The sequence below is a fragment of the Sminthopsis crassicaudata genome, chromosome 2 (assembly GCF_048593235.1).
Source record: "Sminthopsis crassicaudata isolate SCR6 chromosome 2, ASM4859323v1, whole genome shotgun sequence".
NCBI classification, from domain to species: Eukaryota; Metazoa; Chordata; class Mammalia; order Dasyuromorphia; family Dasyuridae; genus Sminthopsis; species Sminthopsis crassicaudata.
Window position 1 is genome coordinate 413,907,439 of NC_133618.1, and position 13,965 is coordinate 413,921,403.

The window sequence follows — 13,965 nt, forward strand, 5'->3', positions numbered from 1 at the left end:
GCATTGTTGGTGGAGTTGTGAACAGATCCAGCCATTCTGGAGAGCAAAAAGTTATCAAACTATGCATACCCTTTGATCCAGCAGTGTTACTACTGGGCTTATATCCCACAGAGATATTAAAGAAGGGAAAGGGACCTGTATTGCCAAAATGTTTGTGGCAGTCCTTTTTGTTGTGGGTAGAAACTGGAAATTGACTGGATGCCCATCAATTGGAGAATGGTTGAGTAAATTGTAGTATATCAATGTTATGGAATATTATTGCTCTATAAGAAATGACCAGCAGGAGGAATACAGAGAGGCTTGGAGAGATTTACATGAACTTATGCTAAATGAAATGAGCAGAACCAGGAGATCATTACACACTTCAACAACAATAATGTATGAGGATATATTCTGATGGAAGTGGATATCTTCGACAAAGAGAAGATCCAGTTCAATTCCAATTGATCAATGATGGACAGAATCAGCTACACCCAGAGAAGGAACATTGGGAAATGAATATGGACTGCTTCCATTTTTGTTTTTCTTCCCAGGTTATTTTTACCTTCTGAATCCAATTTTTCTTTTTGCAACAAGAGAACTGTATCTGCACACATATATTGTATCTAAGATATACTTTAACATGTTTAACATTTATGAGATTCCCTGTCATCTAGGGGAGGGGGTGGAGAGAGGGAAGGGAAAAGTTGGAACAGAGGTTAGAGCAAGGGACAATGTTGTAAAAATTACCCATGCATATGTTCTGTCAATAAAAAGCTATAATAAAAAAAAAGAATAAAAGTTCCCAATAGAGAAATGGGGAAAAAAAGTCAAGGAAAGTGAAAATCAATATACAAAAAAGATTATTCTTATATGTCTATTTTCAACATTAATTTAAAATTAATTTCCTATGAAGAACAAATAGTGTTTTAACAGCATTTCTTTTATTTTTATTTCATTGGGATAGTAAATAGGACTGATTCTAATTGTTTTACAATTCTTTTTACTACTGAGATTGAAACTAATCATAACGTTTGTTTCTGTTTTCAGGAAGTATCTATATGCATAAAGTTATATTCTTCCCTCAAATTAGCTGAGTGACCAACTCTGTTCTAGAGTTAAATAAAATATGCTACCCTTAAATAAAAAGGCATTTTAATAATTTAAATGAACAATTTTAAGTTCAATAAATGTGTTTAGCACTTGTTACATTTAAGGTACCAGGTTGAGCACTGAAAAATGAACTGTTTGTTCATTCTTAAGGAGGTTCATGACATCAGGGAGATGATGTGCAAGTGAATTGGAGTTAAGTGAAGAAGGACTGGTCAAGATCACCTGCTTTACTTTCTCCTCCAGAACCAGCTGGATACAATGGGCAGATATAGATGAGGATGACTGAAGATTGCCTTGTATGCAGTGGGAGATCTTAACTATCAGATTACACAGTGTAGAGGGAAACTGGGACACATGTCAATAAGTTGTACAATTTAGAATATGATTAAATGCATCAGAGAAATAGATCAGAAAGCATTTACAAAGCACTTAATAGATACCAGGCATAATCCTAAGTACTAGGGATACTGCACGAGGCAATAATCATTTTATTAATTTTGACTGATGTTGTGCAAATCCCTTCATCTCTTTGGGCCTGTGTTTTCATTGGTAAAATCCAAGTAAAAACTTTCCAAATTCTAAATCTTATAGTCTTACCTATGAAAATGGATCTCATTGATGACCATAGACAATCATATTTAAAAGAAAATGAGGTTCCAAATACTGTCAGTCAAATGAGATAACATATGTAAAGAGTTTTAGAAATCTTAAAATGCTATTTAAATGTTACTTATTATTAATAGTATTCTAAAAGACAACTATTACTTCTAGAATAAAGTTCTATGTCTTTGATCTGCTCAACTCCTTATATAAGATACAATACCATACTGAGGTGTGTCTTAACTTACAACCACATTTAAGGACAGAAATAATTATTCCAATGCAATATAAGAGGAGTGGAAGATTTGCAATCATTGGGCATGATTTAAAGCTTGACTATCAATTACTACTTACAGTAATTTGAGCTAGTTATTTAACTACTCTGAGCCTCAATTTTCTCATCTTTAAAATGAGGGCGCTGAACTAGATAACTTTTAGACTTAAAAAAGGATCCCATGACCTTAAATTCTGCAGTTTGTTTAATAGGGATGGAACTTGGGCTGATCAACCTACTATTCTGAGAATGTTATTCTGTATTCTATTATATTCAGAACCTTTAGAATGTTTAGTTGGATTTATAGGAGGAAGGCATTGCACTAGTGTTAGAAGTATTACATCATTCTTGATACTGAGCTTCAAACCTTACTGCATCAGTTTATATTCTGAAAGTTATCCTCACCCCCAGAAGGGTTGCAAATGTAAGATTTTCATTTTTTTTCCTTTTTTAAAAGAAGTTTACCTTCTAGAAATCACAATATTATATAAATACTTAGAAACCACTTTAATTTTACCTTGAAAATGATCTTCTTAAATGTAAGAGGCTATATTGGACTACTTCCAAAAATGTTGTATTCATGGATAATTGATTACTGAAAGGAATTATTAGTTCTAGAATAGGGAAGTCATCTGTCTCAGTTCCCTGACACAGCTGCAATAGCAAAAATAAAGGGATTAAACCACATCAACTTTTGAGAGTTCAGAGCACCTCTCACTCCTGTTACCTGTTCCAAAGTCATCATAATCAATTGTAGGACTATTGGTTTGCATCATTCAAAGAAATGTGAGACTTTTTCCAACTTCAAAAAAAAACCATAAAAAAGTTTATACACACTTTTTCTCATTAGAATTTCATTAAGGTCTTATTCAGATACCACAGCATAGTTCAGAATGACCCTGAATTTTTGAAATTTTGAAATTTTATACATTATTAGTTTATTTTACTCAAAACTAATCCTTTTCTTTATCTACATTTCTTCTCATTCTCCCTTTTCTCTTTTTCCTCCCATTTCCTATAGTGTGAAATGTATTACTGTAATTATCTTTGTGTATTTTTCCCCATTGACAAGTAGAAACAAGAGTGATGTTCAAATGCCAGTCCTTTCTCCTACCCTTTCTCCCAGTAGTACAGATTTCTACTCACATACTCTGATTACATGAGATAATTTTCCATACCCTTCCTTTTCCTCCCATAATGTATTCTTTAACTCCTCCCTTTCCATTCATTTTCTTAAAAATATCAAGCCCTAATAGAATTGCTTCCAGTTCTGTATAATTAGATTCCCACTATTATCCCAGTTAATGATAGGTTTCTGAAGTGATACATGTATTATCTCCACTCATTGGAATATAGGTAGTTTAAGTTCATTTAATATCTTATTGATTTTTTCATTCATCTTGACCTTTTCTCTTGTCTCATATTTTTTGCACTTCTAAGTTTCTATGCAATTTTAGTCATTTCATGAGGAATGCCTGGAAGACTTCCATTTCATCAAGGGTCTATTTTTCCCCTACAGGATTACGGTCAATTCTGTTGAATAAATTATTTTTGGCTCTAAGTCTTTGCCTTCTAGAATACCTAATCCTAAATTCACCATTTCCTTACAATGGTAGTTTCTAAAGCATATATGATCCATAGTACTTAAATTCTTCTTTGTTAATTGCTTGAAGTATTTTCTTTGAACTGAAAACTATATAATTATTTATAACATTCTGAGAGTTTTCAGAGAGAGAGTTAGTTTATTTTGTTTTTTTCCTTTCTTATTTTTGGGGGGGGTGACTTGTTGATTTATTTATTTGTTTATTTGCATTTTTACTTTGTCTTCTGCATCTAAGAGATTTGTGAACATTTCTTTTATGATTTTTGGAAATATAATGTCTGGGATTACTTTATGTCTTGACTTTCCAGCAGTTCAACAATATCTTAAATTGACTCTCCTTGATCTGTTTTCTAATCAGTTGTTTCTGTGTTTTCTGATACCCCTCCCCCTTTTGATTTTGTATTATTATTTTGTTATTTGATGGAGTCAATAATTTTAAGGAGTATTTGGCTATGACAATTTGCATCTCATGTTAATTATCTTTCCAATTCTTTCTACCACACCTCTCATTTCTTTTGTATTTTTTCCTCTTATGATGTCATTTCATTAATAATTTTTTTTGTTTTTTGAGCTCTTCTTATTCTCTTTTTCTGTATTTATGTTTTGAGTGTACTTGACACCATAATAACTTTTTAATGGTAGAATTGTTTTTTTTTTTTATTTATTTTTTCTTCCAGCCTATTTATTAACTTTGGCTTTTATATTGGATGTGGGCTCTCAACATTTCTAGAAGGTATGTCTGTTTTGGTCTTTATATTGCTTTCTATAAGTATTGAGTATTGTTATTCTAGCATCTTCAAGACAGACTAAGTATGTGGAAACTTTCAATGCTTCCCAAGTTGTCTTGTTCAGGGGCAGTCTGACTCCTGCCTCACCACCCAAGGTTGAACTTTGCAAGTTCTATGGGTTTGAGTCTGAATATTAAATAGCTTTCTGGACTTATCCTATTTTGAATTTCAGTATAATGCTAGTAGACTCAGTCATTATCATTCAGCTTAAAACTTCTGCTTTTTCAGAGCTCCCTTTAGTCTTGGATCTCTGTCCTGGTTATTTTTTTATATAACACCCCACCCTTACCTAATAAATGCCTATGGATCCCTATCATTTCCCAGATCAAATATGAAATCCTCTATTTGGTTTTGAAATAACTTCACACCTAGAACTCCAATCCCTCATAATTTCCCATTTTTCTTACACCATATCCAATATTGTGTAGTCTTCCATTCAGGGCTACTGACCTTGTTGTTTACAAAGAAATTATTCTATCTCTTGACTCTAGGAATTTTCTCTAGCTTTCTTATACTTGGAATGCTCTCTTTCATTTCTATCTACTGCCTTCTTTTAAATCCCAACTAAACTCTTATCTGCTAAGAAAGACTTTCCAAATCCAGCTCCTTTTCCTCTCTTAGTTATTTACTAGTCTTTTTGTATATATATTTGTCTATTTATTGTTTTCTATGAGCTCATTGAGGACAAAGACAATCTTTTATCTTTTTATATTTTCAGTATTTACCAGAATGACTGCTATGTTTTTAAGTTATTAATTACTACTCATTGTCCAGCTCTGCAAGCTTCAAACTAAGTTGGAGCATGGAACTGAGATGTTTCTTCATTCCTGGTGTCTGAGACTCACAGCTTCTGTTTTTAAACTTGCTCCTCCCTAATTAAACAACCTATTGCAATAACTGTTCCTCACTTTAGAATGTCACTGTTAGACACAAATTTTCTCCTCAATCCATCCAGATCTGTGACTCTGAACTTTATAGTAATCAACAAAACTGCAAAGTAGAACTTGTTCCTGCACTATACACAAGTTTATGTAGATCTATGATACATCTTTGCTAGATCTGAGACCTTATCTTTTTCTGATACATATTTTCATCCCATGTGAATAGATCATTTGGCATACTTCTGACTGAAACCATTTCCAGTGTCCATAAACCTCTAAATTTTATTACAAAATGTAGGCTGGAAAAATGATTTATTGTGATTTTTCTTGGATTTCCTAATCGTATTTGGTCTGGTAAGTTTTTCTGCATCTTTTTTGAAGGAATTGTTTTGTTTCTGCTTTTGCTTTTTTGAACTGAGGAAAAATAATATATTTCTGCCTGCTATTTAGTCATCCTCCCCTTTTTCAGTGATCTCTTAATTCCTTAATCTATTTGCCTTTCATTGGGATGGGCAATAGTGATCTTAAACTTTATATATTCAAAACTAAATTTATTATCTTTCTGCCAAAAACTTTCCCTCTTACAAAATTTCCTATTTCTGTAGAGAATACTGTTATCATTGCTATTGTTCAGGCTCATACCCTAGTGATAATATTAAATTTGTCACTCTCTCAACCCACATATTCAATTTATTCCCATGTCTTGCTGCCTATGCCTCACAACATCTCTCATATACTTCCTTTTTACTCTTCTGAAAATGCCACAAACATTGTATGGCCGATTATCAGTATCTGAATTATTACAATAGTCAGTTTTCTGGTTGATTTCCCTAAATCTACTGTCTTCCTACTACAAGATGGTGGAAAGATAATGAGTTTAGTTTTGAACGCATAAAGTTTAAGATACCAAAGAGATATTACTAAGGTTCAGATCTGATGACCTTATACTCTTATTCAATAAAATTTAATGGATCCCTATTATCTCTATTACATTTAAAGTAATTTTTAATGACTCATAACTTAGCTCCTCCCTTTTTTTCCAGTCTTCTTATCTCTTACTCTTTTTCATGTTTTCTTCAAACCAATCACTCTAGGCTCCATGTTGATCCTTTAATAAGACATTCCATTTTCCAATTCTATGCATTTTCATTAACTGCTTCCCATATCGCCTCATATTTACCATATGGCTTCTATAACTTCAGCTGAGTTTTCATTTGAAAGTTTTGGTTTTGCCAGAGAATAGAATTCAGGCAGCATCAGATTGTAGAGAGTCATAAATTCTGACACAGGAGTTTTAATTTGATTCAGTATATCATAATAAATCATAGATTAAACATGTACATGGAAGCAACTATATACAAACATATGAAGAAGAAATTAAATATAAGACACTATCATTAAACAGTTAGGAAAGTCTTCTTGCATAAGGTGGACTTCTGAGACTTGAAGGATGCCAGAAAAGTCAAGAAGTGAAAACAAAAAGAGAAATGATCCAAGATATGGGATTAGCCAATGAAATACATGGAATTAGACAATGAAATGTCTTTTTTAAAGAAAAGCAAGTCATCTGGTGTCAAAGAATTATAAAATAAATAACATGAGAGTGAGTAAAAATATAGGAAGATTGGAAAAATAGGAAAAAAAATCACTTTATGAAGGGCTTTAAAAACAAAATAATTTTAAATTTAATCCTGGAAGTAATAAGAAACTACTGGAATTTATTGGATAATAAGGTTGACAGAGTCAAACCTATGCTTTAGGGAGATTGATTTGACAGCTGAATAGAAGAAGATAGCTTAGAGCAGAGTGGTAGTACTGTCAGAGGAGAAAATGGGATATACATGAGTAATGTTACAAAGGTAAAATTAACAGGATTTGTTAATAAATGGCATGGGGAGGGACTGAGAAATAAGATTTTGAGAATGACACTGGGATTATGAACTGGGGTGTTTATGAGGCCCTCAACTAATAAGGGAAATTCAGAAGAAGAGAATATTATGGCTTTAGGTGTGACTTTTGTTATGTTTTGTTGTAATCTTTTTTGTTGATAATTAAGTTTTAAATTTTTTTTAAAAAGTTAAAAGTAGGAAGAAAGCCAGTAAAGTGCAAGTATCTCAAAACTAAAAAAAAAAAAAAAGTGTGAAGTTGTCCAGAAGTAGACTATGCTGAGTAGTATTGACTGCTCCAGAAAGATAAAAAACAATGGGGACTCAAAAAAGAGCATGGGTTATTAATATGCTGGGCTGCTAAGCATAGGTGAGGAAAATAATTTCTTCTCTTACAATTGTATGTAATACTAAGGCCATCTTAGAAGACTTCCCAAACTCTCCTCCTTTGTTTACAATATATTTAGACTTCCTCAGTCCTTTGAAAAAGACCCCCCAGTACCAAAAATTTTTGGACTCTTCTATCCCATGCTGGTACAGTTGTATTTCTCTCCTTCCCTTCAATTCTAAGCATTAGGTAAAAGGTATATCTATGCCAAGCTACCACTTTCTTACCTCCTATTCTCTTTATTTCCTTGCAATATTGTTTCCATTTCTCCCACTCACTGAAATTTATCTTTCTATGATCATTACAAGACATCCAGTTTTGGGGATAGCAACAAGAAGATCCAAAGCACAGAGGGATTATAAATCCATACAAGTGCAAGGATCTATTCAAAGCTAGCTAACAATATAACAAGGGCTAAAGACTTTCTAACTCTGAAGCAATAACTTTTTGCACTATACCATATTGTTCTAGGTAGAAACATAGTTAGAAAAAAACAAAGAAAAATGGCAGTAAGATAGATGGCATCTGAATGTATATAATACATAGATCTTCAATAACATTAAGTTTATTGATCTTCTATAATCAGGACACTTGAAATAGGAGTATTCAAAGAAAGCAAGTCCATGTAGCAAATAGAATCCTAAAAACTTAAGAATTAGAATCAGCATTGGACAACATTAGATCAATTCATACCTAAAAAGGAATCACTTCTATATTATCCCCCCCTCAAAGAGTAATCACCCAGTCACTGACTGAAGACTTCCAGTAACATGCTACTTCCAAAGGGAACCCATTTAATTTTTGAATAAGAATATTGTTAAGAAAGTAACTTGTTTTATTTTTTTTTCTTAAATGAAACCAAAATCTAAGTCACAGGGATTTCCACTAATTGTTCTAACTTTTGAAAGGAAAACTGATCTTATTTTCTCTATGACTGCTTCTAATACCAAAAAAATTTCTCTCATGACCCAGCCATCTCTTAGTCTTTTGTCCTCTAACATAGTTAACTCAGGATTTTGAACTGATTTTCAATATGACATGGTTTTTATATCCAGATCATTTCTAGATATATTTTAAATTCCCATGAGCCTTTCTCAATATAGTTCCTCAGAACTAAACACAAAATGCAAATGTAGTCTAACTAGGACATAGTACAACAAAATTATCTCTTCCCTCATTATTGACAATATAAAATAAAAGAACAAGTAGTTTGTATATATGTGTGTGTGTGTGTGTGTGTGTATTTATTACCATTTTACACTACTATTTCATGTTCATTATAAGTATTACTAAAATCTCAAGGTCTTTTTTTTAAGGCCTGATATGTTCCAGTATTTCCTTCATCTTATGATTGGAAGTTGATTGTTTTAACTCAATTGTTGCACTATGTATGAGTATAATCATACTCTATTCAAGCTCATCAAAATCTTTATTAATATCTGTTCTAACTGTCCCTTCTATTTTCATGCCATCTTTCAACTTGAAATCAGAGGTATCTATAAAATCATTTCAGTTATTTATTATTATTTTTAAATGAACAATAAATAAATAGATACGTAAATAAATAAATATTTTAAAATGAACAAAACATAGCTGGAGACAAAGTTTCAGAGCACTTCATTACAGAAATTTCTCCAAGCTAGCATCTTTCCATTAAGCACAACTATTTTGAAACCCAATAAACTGTGTTATCACCCATAGCGCATTTCTTCATTTTTTCTAAAGACTATTAAGAAAAATTAATATAAATAAATACCTTGCTCAAATCCAAATATACTTCATATAAGGCACTCTCTACATTCACCAATTGTGTAATCCTATCCAAAAACATAATTTACTTTAATAGTACTTGTTCTTGACCCACCTGTGTTGCTTTGAGGTGATCAATATTTCCCAAGTGCTCAGGATACTTCAATAATGAATTCTAGAATTTTGCCAGAAATTGAAGTCATGATCACTGATCAATAGGTCAAAGAATCTACCTATCTTCCTTCTCTTTTTTGAAAATCAGGATATTTTCCATATCTGATCTTGGAATATCTCTGCTATTCTCCAGAAATCTTCAAAGATCACCCAAATATTTTAAAAAGCACATTTACAATTTTTTCATTGTACTTGCCATTTTTATGCCTAACCTACAAGGCTTTAGGCAAATGAAAATTGTAATAGATGAGCTTCAGAAAACAGCCTTGATATAAAGCAATTTTAAAAGCTCATTATAGACAAATTTTTAAGTCTTCAAAATAAAAACATATTTTAAGTTCCATAAAAAAAGTAAACTTGGAAAAAAAACTTCTCTTTTCACACAAATTGAAGTCTGCCATATTTTTAATTCAGAATACAATTTGCTGACAGAAGAATACATGCAACTGAATCCATGAACATGTGTACTTTTCCCAAATAAGCAACAGAAATAATGAACAGAAGACTCATTTTCAATATAGGACCTGAAATCACTGGAGTTGAGGAGGCAAGAGATTCAGTTCCAGACCTTTCAGCAGCTTACCTCCAAAAGGCATTTTAAATACAAGTAATTTTTAAATTTTAAAATTCTATATATTTGAAACATTGCTATTGTCACTTCCCTGGAAAGCAATTCATTCAGGCTTAGTTCTTTCTTTCTTGATGTATTAGTAATCTTCTTGACATTTCTATTTTTCTCCACATTCTGGTTTCTATTAAAAAGCATTAATATAAATATTTTGAAAAAAGGTCTAGAGAAAATTTATAATTATTTCATGTGTAAATAAATATAAGGGGATATGTGTGCAAAAGCATGCATATATAAAATCCCATGAGCACAAAACTAATGTGCTTTTAAAATATATACTATTTGCCCTTTTGAGAGTAAAGACACATTTCAACTGTAAACTGACAAATTGGAATTTGAATCTCAAATCAAGCAGACTGCAGTGATTAGACTCCAAAAAGGTGACTTTCAATCCTAGTTATCATACTCAGCAGCTTAATTTTCTCAGTACCCTAAAGAGGTAATAACAGTTGAAAATTTGTCTACAAATATGACAGCAATTACCTTTTTTTTTCCTTGAGGCCACTGGGGTTAAGTGACTTACAAGGGTCACACATCCAGATAGTGTTAAATGTCTGAGGCCATTTTTGAACTTAGGTCCTCCTGACTTTAGGGCAGGTGCTCTATCCACTACACTAACTAGCTGCCCCAGCAGCTACTTCTTTAAATAAATGTTAATAAATATATACCTTTTTAATCATAAAATCACTTTATGTTCTTAAGTATTTGAGATGTATTTTTAAAAGCAAGTAATTTTTTTAACTCAGGATATATTTTCCTCTATCAATCAAAATCTGTTTCCCATAATTACAACCACAAATATTAAGAAAACAAGAGAAACAAAATGCCTATTGCAAGCATAGTATTGTATTTCAAGTAGAAATTAAGTACCACTCTTTAAGAAGATGAGGGAAAAGACAGATTTATATGACTTCAATGTTTGCAAAGCAATTTCTATATATTATCTTACCTAATCTGAACAAAAATCCTACAAGATAAGTTCTCTATATTATTATTATAAGCATATGTATACAATTGACTCATGAACATCAAAATTGTTGATGAGACTGTTGCAGAACTTTAAAACTAGCAGGAATCATTGGATTCCCTGAGACATGATAAGACTGTTGCAGGACTTCAAAACCTACAGGAATCATTGGATTCCCTGACACATGAAGTAATGAAAAATATATTGGTTTGGGACTAGCTCTTGGCTGATGAAGGAGGTGTATGTGTGATTATTATTTATATACCCTCCTTCTAAGACTTATGGAGATGTATAATTCCTCATATTGTTTGTTATTGTTTGTTACTATTGTTTGTTACATTACTACTAGCCTGTGTTATATTACTATGTGCTTGTGTAATACCTCCCATGCTGATGGATTTATGTTCACCTATTTGAGTTAAGACCCTTCAGACCAGAGGAAACCTGCTAACAATATCTGGTTTGTCTCCCTATTTCCTTTTGATGCCCACCTCCCTTCTTGAGAAGTCAAGGAGGAGGTGACCATCTGTATTCTAAAACAAAAGAAAGCGGGAGATGTAAAGAACTGCAGATAATGGGAGAACTCTGGAAAAGGTGTAGTTGAAGCAAAGATACTTATAGCAGGGTGTTTACTCAGTGTGATTGATGAGATAATGGTTCTTTAGTTCACATATACTTAATGTGATGTAATGATGTAATCACTCTAGTTGGCATATACTTAGTGTGATATGGTGATGTAATGGTTCTACAGTTGGCACATGCTCAGTGTGCTGTAGTGATGTAATTGTACTGAGGTATTTAAGGGCTGATAGAACTTGAAATAGACAGACTCCATCTTTGACCATCCTTGTGGTGGCTCTCCTGGCTTCATCACTGCTCCACCTAAGACCAAGGCTCGTCCAGAGATCCTCAAGAGAACTTGTCTGGACATTCTATTATACCCCACTTTACAGATGAAAAAACTGCAACTAAAAGCGACAAAGTGACTTTCTTTGAATCACACAGCTAGTGACTGAGAGAGAATACAAACCTATATGTTCCTTATTCCAAATCAATTGCTACCATCCAGCTTCCTCCAAAGCAATTGAGAATCTGCTTCAATTAAACAAATGCATTTAAACCAAAAATGTAAATGGCAAACCAACTTGCCTTTTTCTCATCATGTTATTCAATTAAAAAAAAAAACTCATATAATTTCAAAAACTCCAAATAATATTGTTCTAGCCCCTGATCCTCATTATATTTAATCCACCTTACCTATAGAGAGAACTTGAATAAAGTTCTCTTACCCTCACAACCCCTGTGTGAAGACAGGGAATGTGAACCCCATTTTATAAGGGAAAACAAGAATTCAGATAAGCTCAAATGTAGTTGTTTCTTCAGGCTCAGGCCATAGTTATCTGTGCATCTTTTTATATTCATTTCCTGGAAATTATATATAGTCTGAGAACAGAAAGGGATTAAAGTATCCGAGGTGAGTTCATTGAAGGAAGGAAATATTTCTTTGTATTCACAACATTTAGTCCAGTGCCTGGCAGTAGTATTTAATAAATGATACTTAACTTGGTAACAGTGAGGATGAAGAAAAAGTTTAAGAGGAATGAATAAAGGAAGGTGTAGATAGATGAGCATGCAATTATGATCACTGAGGGAAGTTCGAGGTCTTGAAGATGAGCACTTTCATATGAGAATGAAATCTAAATCATAAGTGGCTATGGAAAGAGAAGGAAGCTGCAAAATTTTAGGAAAGTGATGAAATGGGAACTCAATTTTAGAAGAATCATCAACATGACTACTTTCATCCTTGCCCTGACTTTTTTTATGCTACTCTTCTGCTCAAATATAATAATAGGTAGCATTTATTTATAAAACACTTTAACATTTGTAAAGGAATAGAATTGATAACCTAAAACAGCCCCATGTTGTAAATACTATAGGTGTTTTATCTTCATTTTACAGATGAGGAAATTTGGACACAGATATTATGTCTTCCAGGTAAGGTAATGAGGGGTGGAGAAATGGGGGGCAGGGTTCAAATTAAGGCTTCCTATTTAAATACACAGTGGCTTTTTTTATCATTAAGTGAAATTTAAATTTTTCAGTATTATTCTCAAGGCTTTCCATATTCTAGAACCACTCTACATGTCCACGTGTCTTCTTTTTAACATATATTCTGTGTGTGTATAAGATATATACATACATACATATATATATATATATATATATATATATATATATATATATATATATATATATATATATATATATATATATATATAAACATAGACACATATATACACATATACCTACATATATAAGGGTACAAGTAGGCAGGATGGTTCAAAAAAAATTTGTAGAATGCTTAACACAGTGTCTGGCACATAGTAGGCACCCTAATAAAATTCATATTTCCTTCCAGTGACAACTACATTAGCAACCTGGATACCTTAGAATCAGCCAAAGTCAGGATAATGAAAAGTCTTTATTCTTGGTCTTAAGTGGTAGAAGTGAAGGGAATGGTCCTATAGGGTCTCCGCCACCTCACCTCCTTATCTCCTGCCCAGAATGAGTCTGACTAGTCTCACTACACCTCCTAGCCCCTCCCACAATTCTCCATATACACCAAACGATTGGGCCAGCACAGGATAGTGGGAAGGCTATTTTCCAAGCATGTTCTTATAGAGTATTGTCCAATTGGTAATTAGCCTTAAGTGCTCAATTGTCCAACCTCAGTGCATTGACTCAAGAGTTTCAGCCCTTTACATCTCCTGCTTTCTTTTGTTTTAGAACATAGATGGTCACGCCATCCCTTACTTCTCAGGGAGATGAGAACCCCAAAAAGTAGGGGATCATGCTCTCCATGACTTCTCAGGAAAGGAGGTGAAAACACCAAAAAGGAAGTGATCACGTCACCTCTGGCTTCTCAGAAAGGGTG